The following is an 8,995-nucleotide window of genomic DNA, read 5'->3' as shown; positions in this document are numbered from 1 at the left end:
GGGCAAGAAAGGGGGACGGTACACACGGAGCCAGACAAGAGGCCCTGAGGCAGGGAGCAAAAGGTTTGATCCTGGGCAGTGTCTTAACCCTTCTGTGCCTCCTTTTTCTCATTCATGAAATGGGACAATATTCACACTGAACCGGAAAGTGATAATAAGAGAATACAACTTTATACGCCTGGCATCTACCAGGTGCTCACAAATCACAGCTGTCATCACGAAGAGTCAACGGCGGAGGAAGCGAGAGGTGGGCATGGAATTCGCAGGTGCTCAGAACGCATTTCATTTCGTTGGACTAAAATGAAGCTTTGTTTTAAATGTCCCTGTCTCATTGTTTCCAGACTGTATGTCATCTCACCATGCAGCACATAGACCGTGCAATGCTGGTAAATATAACAGGCTCCCGCGGGGGGGGGGGGGGGTGCTGATTTGTGGCGTGTGCCAGTCTCCATGGGGTGCATATTCCCACCGTGGCTGATTTCAAGCTCCCAGCCTGCCCTTACTGAACAGTCAGGAAGAGACGTCAGCGGCTCGTCACGTCATTTCCGTGGATTTCTGCTGTAAAGATACAACAGACGAGAGCATAGATGATGGCAGTATGTAGTAAAGCCATCAGGAAATGATGAGTTTGGGATATTCATTACCTTTGTTCTTTTAAAGATTTTATTTATTCATTTGAGAGAGAGAGCAGGGGGAGGGGCAGAGGGAGAGGGAGAAGCAGACTCCCCTCTGAGTAGGGAGACCAATGCATGGATCCATCCCAGGACCCTCCTGGTTTGTGGTGAGGATCAAAGTGACGCCATAAAGATGAAAGTAGCCCTGCCTCTGGTTTCATTTCCTATCACAAGGTTTTCTTTTTCTTTTTTTTTTTTTAAGAACACAAATCAGATATTACTTCCTGCTTGAAACCCTCCCCAGGCTGCCTGCGGCCTAAAGAACAAACGCCAGGCTCCTAAGGATGCCTGAAGAAGCCCCTGGACAAGTGCATTTTTGCCCCTTCCACTTGGTGTCCTGGGTCTGCTCAGCTGCCCTAGGCCTGGTGACTCCCAGATCCCCGGGGTCCTCCTCTTCTTTCTGCAGCCCAGGGACCAGCACGCAGGCCCCACATCTGTCTACCTCCAGCCACCTCCCACAGCCTCTTTCAGGCCGTCTTCCAGGATTCAATCTAAGTACAGCCCAGCATTAGCTGTGATGCCACGGAACACATCCCTGAGCCTCACTCTCCTGTGTGCAGAAGGGCCCGGGACACCTAACTCCTCTGGGTGGGCAGGAAGCCTGGCGAAGACACGCGCGAGGACTCGGGCCAGGCCCGGGCCCACTGCGGGGCGCGACCCTGCGGGTTCCGGCCCTGGGGCTGGGCTGCAGGGCGGCGGGCTAGGGCGGCCCTGCAAAGGGCCCGCGTCCGGGCTGTGGGGGGCAGGGCAGCGGGTGGGAGGGCTTCCCCGAGGTCGGTCCAGCCCCGCCGGCCCAGAGTGCCGCCAGTGGGACCTCCGGGACTCCCGGCCTCCGCCGAAGCTTCCCCAGACCCGGCCACCACAGGCGCGCTCAGTCCATTGCCGTCCTGAATGCCCCGCGCGACTGTCCGGCGCGGTCTCGGGACCGGAGCCCCGTGTTGTGCAGGGCATGCGCGGCCGCCAGGCGCATGCCCGGTCCTCCGGGGGGGGGGGGGGGGGGCCGAAGCTCGGCGCGGGGACGCGGCCGGGCGCGCGCCGGGGCGGTGAAGCGCTCCTCAGCCGGTCGCCGCGCATGCGCGGCCGTCGCCTACGCAGCATATCCAGAGGGCGCGAGCCCGCCGCTGCTGCTGCTGCTGCTGCTGCTGCTGCTGCTGCTGGTGCTGCCGCTGCCGCCGCCGCCGCCGCCGCCGCCGGGACCGCTGTGCGCCCGCGGCGTGAGGCGTTGGAGGGAGCGCCGCCCGTCGGTTCGCGGCGCCGCCTCGCAGTGGTCTGCCCTCGCCTCCCGGCGCCCCGCGTGGTCCATGTGAGTGCGGGGAGGGGGCGGGGGCCGGGAAGCGGGCGGGTGGGCCGGCTCCTGGTGCTGGGGGTTGGCAGGGCCGCGGCCTGTGGGCGGAGGGCCGAGCGGGGCTAACCAGCCGGTCCGCGCGGCGGATGCGGCGGAGACGGACGCCTCCCGCGCGCCGCTTGGGAGGCCGAGGATGTGGGGAGGCCGGAGAAGTGGGGAGGACGAGGGAGGGGCCCGGGGAGGACGGCACTTTGGGGAGGATCGGGGCGCTGGCAGGTCGGGAGATGTGGGAAGGACTGGGGGTTTCTGGGAGACGGGGATGTGGGGAGGCCGGCGTGGGGACACGAGAGGCCAGGGAAGGGGGACGAGGGGGCGGGTTCTGGGAGAAAGGCTGTGGGTGGAGGACGGACTTGTGGGGAGGTCGGCGGGCTCTGGCAGGCCAGGGGACGAGGGGAGGCCGGGGGCTCGGGTAAACGGGGAGGTTTGGGGGACGTGAGAAGGCCTGGGGGTGTTCGTGAAAGATGGGGAGGTTGGTGGATTCGGGGGTCTAGGAGAGACAGAGGGGCTCGAGGCCGGAGCGCACAGGGAGGCCGGGGGCTTGGGGAGGCCAGCCGGCCTCCTTGGGAGCTGGCCAATTGCCTCAAAGACAAAAGGGGGGAGAGAGGAAGGAGGAGGAAGAGGGAAATCCTTGGGGACCTGGAGGGGGGAGAAGAGCCCTGACCCGATATGGGGACTCACTGGCCCTCCGGCAGGGAAGGGCGAGCCTCGAACCCGGATCCGGGCCAGCTCCTTCCCCGCAGCTGGCGCTCAACTTGCTGTGGCCCTGTGGTTTTTGAGGCGAAAGCCCTGGAGACCTCGTTGATTCATTGTGCCTCCAAGTTGACCTCTTCCCAACCCAGCCCCCAGCTCTGCTTCTGGCTTAGGTGGAAGAAGGACTTGTTGTTTCTTTTTCTCTCCTTTCCTTTCTTTTCTCAGGAGGAGGAGGAGGGGTGTGTGTGTGTGTGTGTGTGTGTGTGTGTTACTTGGTTTTATTTAATTGCAGGATTTAGCTTAATGCAGTAAGGGTAAAAAAATTGTTTTTTAGTCATTTCAACAGTGTCTCATTCTTGCATAGTTAGCCTGCAGCTGGGTTTTTGGCAGTGAGACTAAGATAATAGTAATGTAGTAATTGTGGGAACTGGTTGAAATACGTTCAAGCTGAAGGCGGTGTAAGGATTTGGGGATCTATACTTAAGACGACCAACGCTGGGATTCTTAGATAGAATGTCAACATTTTCGTGGTTGGAAAAATAGGCCATTACTATTTGAAATGAAATACCAGAGCCTCACCCTTAATATTTTATTTGTAAAACGGATAATGGAAACAGTCTTCTCTTGGAAATGTGTGAACTCTGGTCAGTTGTCTCATCTCTGAAAACCTGAAAGGTGGATGAAGTGATGGAAAGATACATTGCAAATTAGCATTCACCTTATTTTTGTTGAGATCCAATGTAGGTAATTTTTTCATGCCATTGTGCTTTGGAGATAATTTTTAACATCCTGCTATATTTAAACACATGAAACTTTTGAAGAAAGTTTGCGTTCTGGTGTCTTTATGAGTACGTTGTTTTCTCTTTGTGGCTGTCCTTGGAGGTGAAACACTGAATGAGCCTACCCCTCGTGTCTTGAATACGTTTGTGTGCTAAATGTTGTCGAAGCAGCAAGATCCCATGTTATACATTCTTTAAGTAATATCTTTCCGGTGATTATCATATACTCCGATTTAATAATGAAAACTGGGGAAAGATGGTTTAAAACCCATTGCTGTCTTTTAAAGGATCCCACAATCAACCTAAGACTTGAGTATATACACTGAATAAAAGGACCTACGCATTGTTCAGAGGTGATGATGCATCAAGAAGCAAGTCCTTGGATAAATAAAGACATTGAATCCAAAACTTAGTGTTTAAGGTTTGGGGCCAAGAGTCCTGGGGCAGAGCCCTACAGGAGAGAGGACTTCAGCCTCTTTTCAGGCCGGCGGTCCGCTGAAGGTGAGTCGTGATTAGGAGTGAAGCTCCATGAGTGCGATGGGGTGGAAGTGTCCGGTGAAACCAGAAGTTAGGAGCCGCAGTGAGGATCATTAGAACATTTCTCACTAACATCGTTTCTCTAGCACTCCATGCCCATTGTTGGAAATTAGAGAACTTGACATCCCAATTCTTAAAATTGGGTTCTTCAGCAAGTCACATAACTTTTCTCGCTGGGAAGTTTGAGAAATTGTCTAAATAACAATTGTATTGTTGAAGCTATCCCCTTAAAAAAATGCTGATTAGTTCCCGCAGGAAAAATTATAGTGTCTTCTGTGTCCTGTGTATGTTCTATCGTGTAGTAAAGAGTCATTTTGAACATGACTCTTCTTTTTTGGATGTTAGGTTTGAGTTGCTACTTCTCTATCTCTAAAGATTTTATGGAAACCTTTTTTCCTGTATTTTTAAGTGTCTTAATTTTGAGAAAATACTTGTCTCAAGGGTAACACAGGAAAGATGAGAGTCAAAGTCTTAATATGTAAGTCTTTAACTTTTGAAAGTAAACATTTTCAGTTTAGACAGTTTTCAGCTAAAATCTTGTTTTAAATTTCAGTATAATTAAAAGTTCTATCATTTGTGAAATGAGGGGGTTTTTTTGGCTTGTAAACCAGTAAAGTTTAGTTTCTGTAGTAGTTTATTTTGTCTTAAAGCTCGAGCTTAAGAACTTATTTCATTACTATATGTCCTTACTAAAATCCCTTAAATAATTAGCAAAATATTGCTGTGGGGGTCTTTGGGAATTTTTACTGATGCCTATAGAAATTATTTAAAATGCAAATTCTGAAAACTTGGGCAAAGTAAATGACCTTATTTGAGTGAATAGTAATAAATTCCAGGAAGTTTGTGAGTGCAGTAAGCATTCAAATCTGAAGTCGCATCTCTGTCCTTAGAAGGATCCTCGGTGGAAAAGGATGAGCGCGGTTCCAGCTCCTGTTTGGGTGTACCTGTGTTTCAGTGCCTCAGCCAGCTGCCTTAAGTAGTTGTTTTTTTTATGTCTCTTCTGAAAACCATGTTTCGTAGTGGATTATTTGAACCGTTGATGGCTTTTTCTCTCTGCTAATATTTGTGCAAGGTTTTTTTTTTTTTCTCTTCCATTTCATGACTACCAAAAGGCAACCTAGTGTAGGAGAAATGAAATTGCTGTCTACCACTTTGTGGCATTAATTTCTAGGAATGGTGCCAAATCTTACCATTCAGAACTACATAAATGTGTTTCTGATTATAAAGTACCAGAAGAACCCCCTCTCTTCCTGTCTGTAACAGTTGTATTGTTTTTTTTTTGCTAGGCTCTATCATGGAAATAAAATTCGGATAGGCATATGTAATTCAACTTTCAGGATAGGTGAGATTTTTAGCAAATGCCGTTAATTATGGTCTTATTTGCATAAATACTAATGAAATGGTTTTTAGAGGAAAGTATGAAATAGATGTTTTTGCCTGGGTGGCACTATTGCCACTTTTTAGCAGTTGAAAGCCTCCGAGAAGGGAACAAGTAGCATCATCACAGAGTTTACTTATTTGTCAGGACATGAAGGTCTTTCCTTGCAAGCTTTGTATTGAATGAAACGAATTCTGCCTAGATCTTATTGATATACGTTGGCATTTACTGTAAACTCATTTTTCAGAACAAGAAAAATGACCAAAGTCATACATGTGAATGTTATCCACTGATAGGGGAGGAGATGTAATGTTACTGCTACGTGTGGGGTATTGTGTGTTGTTGGTAGGTGTCACTACCTTTTTACCGATGAATTAAATCTGGGAGATGACACGTGCCAGACCTGAGGTGATTGCTTTCATGCTTTTTCTCCTTTATTCCTCCTGAGAAGCATTGATTGTGGTATTGCTATCCTCATTTTTGCAGAGGAGACACTGGAAGTTTGGAGTTCGAGGAGCTTGCCGTGGGCTTCTTGGCCCACAAGGGGTAGGTCCTTGTTGGCTGGGCCTGCTGAACTCTCTGTGCAGCTTCTAGGACCAGACAGGACTAGAGAAGCAGTAGTCTCACAGATCTGAACCCAGCCTTCCGAAGGGGGAGTGAGTAGCATGCAGGTGTAAGTACCGTGTCTGGGAGAGTTGAAATAATTATATTTTCTGTTTGAATCTGACGCTTTCATATCATGAAGCTGTGATCTGGCCAACATGGTGTAGGTAAACATTTTAATGAACATACCAAAATTATTTATTTTAAGTTAATTTAAAATCAGTTAAATACAAATATATAATGCATAGTGCAGTGATTGACGCTTATTTGTTCAAGGTTGTGCTTTAGTAACCTCTACATTGTTACAGAGTGTTTTCATTGGTGACTTTTTTTTGGGGGGGGGTGTCAGTGTTTATGAATATAGTTTTGTGGGAAGCAAGGTGTAATGTGAGGGAAAAGTAAATTGTAAATTTCTCATGCAGGTTTCATCCCCTTGTAGTAAATCCTAGAATTTATAATCTCTAACACATTGCTGCTCTATAAATGTTTCTGAAGTGAATGTGCTCGTTCTCGCCGATTTAGAATTTTCCATCGTGCTTTTAAGACTTGACGTACTCTGTCCTCCTTTATTTAGGGCCAGTGGACCAAAACCAAGGCTCAGAAGAACCTAAAAAGTTGTATCTATGGGCTGTCTGTGCCTAGGATCTCCTTTCTGCCTCCATTTTCTATCTTAAAAGTCCTGCCATCTGGTGCTTTGGATTGTGCTGTGAACGGTAGGTGCTTGTTGGGTCTACTTGTGACCAAAGCACCATGTGTTTGTCTTTGATGGACTGAAGAAAGAGCTGACGTGGTTTTATACATTCCATATTTGTAGTGCATTGTGTGTCTTTTTATAGAATTTAAGCAACACGAGGGCAGAAACTTTGTTTTACACACTATGGCATCCCCAGTGTCTGACACAATATTTATTGAATGAAAGAACCCAGACTCATTCGTTGTTGGAGAACTGTTCCTGCGTCAGTCAGCAGTCCACTGTTTTTTGTTTGCCTTGGTAAAGAACCTTACTTACAAACCAGGTAGGACTTGATACCAGGGAGAACTTGGATTATCTGTTTCTATCTTTGTCTGCTTTATTTTAGATTATAAATATCATGAAACTTGAGCTGCGGGAAAAAGGCATTTCTCTGTCCTTTTATAGTTTTCAAATGTGTTTTTTTCTAGAAATTAATTTTGTAGGAATTGGTCATGTGTTCGTTAGGACTCATTCTATATTCTGAAGTCCTAGGAAATTGTGATTTATAAAAGATCCTTGATGACTGGTCTAGAAGCTCTAATGTATCTTCTACTAATCAGTTGGATTCTTCATGTACTTTACAAGGGTTTTACATTATGCCCTGAAACCATTTTTAAGAATGCATCTTCCCAGGGGCGCCTGGGTGGCTCAGTTGTGAAGCATCTGCCTTCGGCTCAGGGCATGATCCCAAGGTCCTGGGATCGAGCCCCACATCGGGCTCCCTGCTCCGCTGGCAGCCTGCTTCTTCCTCTCCCACTTCCCTTGCTTGTGTTACCTCTCTCGCTGGCTGTCTCTCTCTGTCAAATAAATAAATAAATAAAATCTTAAAAAAAAAAAAAAAATCCATCTTCCTAACACTGTAATGCCAGTTCCATGACACACCGGCCTTCCGATGATCTGCTTAGAGAGTCTTTTACGTTGTTGTTCAGAGTAAACGTTTTGAGCAACAGGTCACTTACCTTCACTCAGGCAAGAAAAGTCAGTATTTGGGTAAAAAAAAGAGTTTGTTCTTCCTCAGCAAGTTCCCCTTGGTCTTGCTTATTGCGAAGGGAAACACTGCGTGCGCACACCACAGTAAACCAGTAAACTGGTTGTTTGCAGTGGTTCTCAAAGTACAACTGCATCACCATCACTTGGCCGGGTTAGAAATGCCTGTGCTCGTGCCCCACCTCTGACCTCCTGAATCAGACTCGGGGGGTGGGGCCCGCAGTCTGTTTGAACATGCTGTCCAGGAGCTTTTGTTGCATGCTAATGTCTGTCAACCACTACTTGAGAGTGTTTTAAGAGAAATGCAAGTCGTAGCAGGCAAAAAATCAGTCGTAAATGGCAGAGGCATGTGTTTGGCTTCTGACCACTTAGATTTGCTAGTGAGATTGCCTTCACTTCAGGACTCTTTTTCAGTATGTTTTTCAGGTTTTCTAGAGTCTTGGGAAGACCTCACAACTAATTTTGTTTAGGGATTTTGAATGTTTTATGCTGAGGTCATTAAATTCTTGGTTGGATTTTAAATAAATGATTTTGCATTGAAATAGCAATTTGTATGGCCCCTGGACTTGTGGTTTTTGGCAGATAGCAGGAAAGTGTGTGTATGTGGGTGCTCAAGGCACGTGTTCCCTGGTGGTTTTGTTTTGGTGTTGAGAGATTGGCTTGCTTATACTAGAGTCAGGATGATTTCCAAGTCTTGGGGTGACTACTAAAACAGTATTGTGTGAATTGATTCTATGCCTAGCATTAAAGTCATACTTAAATTTAATATGTATTGTTTTGCCTTTGTCCTTTATTTTTTCCCTAAGATCAGAGCTAGATAAAAGTTAGTGTTCAAAGATGGAATTGGTGATATGCTTACTTTCTGCTATGTCTTATGCAGAGTTGGACGCACCTGAAGGCAAATAGAATATTGTGAGCTCAGGGACACGGACTCTGTATTATCCTGTACGTATCTGTGGGTCCTTTACAGCTTCCTCCTCCTCCTATAGTGGGTTGGCCCTCAGTCATTGGTTTAATGATTGAAGAATAGTCTGTGCTCCTGCTGAGGGGGCCTTGTGACCTTGAAGTACGTGGAAGTTGTTACTAAGGTAGAGAAGAGAATTAGGGACAGACGGGTGGACTTAGGTTACCATAATGTCGACGCGAAGTACAAAGGATGTTTCCACGTCCTCTTCTGGCCCCCATCAGACTGAGTCAGTGGTGTAGCCCTGTGATGGAGAAAATAAAAGGAATGAGCTGGTGGGAAAAAGTGATCTGAAACAGTTTCTT

The 8,995-nt window shown here is 47.3% G+C and overlaps 1 protein-coding gene across 1 annotated transcript in view; it reads left to right on the top strand.

Moving 5' to 3' along the window:
- Nucleotides 1-1,855: 1,855 nt before the first annotated feature.
- LOC125281397 (dual oxidase 1-like) overlaps nucleotides 1,856-8,995 on the top strand; it is a 385,354-nt gene continuing 378,214 nt past the window's right edge. The window contains 1 exon segment of the mRNA XM_057313035.1: nucleotides 1,856-1,977. The gene's annotated coding sequence lies outside the window, so the exon portion shown is untranslated.

This window comes from Ursus arctos, unplaced genomic scaffold, assembly GCF_023065955.2.
Source record: "Ursus arctos isolate Adak ecotype North America unplaced genomic scaffold, UrsArc2.0 scaffold_16, whole genome shotgun sequence".
Taxonomy (NCBI): domain Eukaryota; kingdom Metazoa; phylum Chordata; class Mammalia; order Carnivora; family Ursidae; genus Ursus; species Ursus arctos.
This window is presented reverse-complemented; position numbering and strand designations above follow the sequence as displayed.